The sequence below is a fragment of the Sinocyclocheilus anshuiensis genome, unplaced genomic scaffold (genome assembly GCF_001515605.1).
Source record: "Sinocyclocheilus anshuiensis isolate Anshui unplaced genomic scaffold, SAMN03320099.WGS_v1.1 scaffold1005, whole genome shotgun sequence".
NCBI lineage: Eukaryota > Metazoa > Chordata > Actinopteri > Cypriniformes > Cyprinidae > Sinocyclocheilus > Sinocyclocheilus anshuiensis.
Genome location: NW_015555810.1, coordinates 664,275 through 665,284, shown reverse-complemented (window position 1 = coordinate 665,284; position 1,010 = coordinate 664,275). Strand labels below are relative to the sequence as shown.

The 1,010-nt window shown below is 32.6% G+C and overlaps 1 protein-coding gene across 1 annotated transcript in view; it reads left to right on the top strand.

Moving 5' to 3' along the window:
* map3k13 (mitogen-activated protein kinase kinase kinase 13) overlaps positions 1-1,010 on the top strand; it is a 73,435-nt gene that overhangs the window by 50,067 nt on the left and 22,358 nt on the right. The window lies entirely within an intron of this gene.

The window sequence follows — 1,010 nt, the reverse complement described above, 5'->3', positions numbered from 1 at the left end:
TGAACGTTTTATTTTTTATAAATTCAGTTATTATTTTGTCTTGTGGAGTATATATAAACATCCGTTATGTGAAATTCAAGACAGAGCTAAATAAAAAAATAACGTGATTTTCATGATCCGTTTTATTTTGTATATATATATAAATATACATATATTTTGATCTGTATATATTTTGTGATTATGTCACATCATAACGGCTGCCGACCTTTGGTTCGGACACTAATGCAGGCAAAATTATTGCTGTGTAACTACAGCAGCAGATTATGGGATGTTCGTCCTCAGTGACTCTCTCTCTGTGTGTGTGTGTGTGTGTGTGTGTGTGTGTGTGTGTGTGTGTGTGGGTGTGTGTGTGTGTGTGACCGATGTGTGCCAGATGTTTGGCTCTCAGAGCTTCTAATACTCACTCTGCTTTAATCTCAAAGCAGCATTAACACATTCAATCAACAGAGACCTGATCACAACGACAGCTTCCTGGAATTATCTCTCTCTCTCTAAAGAGATAATCATCATTAATGCAAATGCCTCCAATCCCTCTCCCGCTGTGTGCGGAATGAGATTGGAAATTAAAATGATCAACCGTTTCAGTCTTTATTTAGCAGAGCTGTAGTTGCTGTTTTAAACGAGTGCTTATATTTCTCAAATTCATTAAGGATATTTTTAAACGTGCTCTGTTTCGAAACCTAGTGAGCTGTCTGTGTAGGCGACTTTTTAAGGCATTAGTTGCAAAGGCTGTTCAAAAATTCTGAGTCAGCATTGCACACCATTGCATGCTTAATAGAAAAGTTTTTTTTTTTTTTTTTTTTTTTAATTTTTAGAAAGAAAGAAATACTTACATTCAGCAAAGGTGCTGTAAAATTATCAAAAGTCACAGTAAAGGTGTATAATAACAGTAAAGGTTTATAATGGTACAAAATATATATATTTCAAATAAATGTCAAAAACAGGTCTTTTAAATATTTGTATATATTCAAATTATTTAATTTATATATTTTTTTACAATAAATTAAATA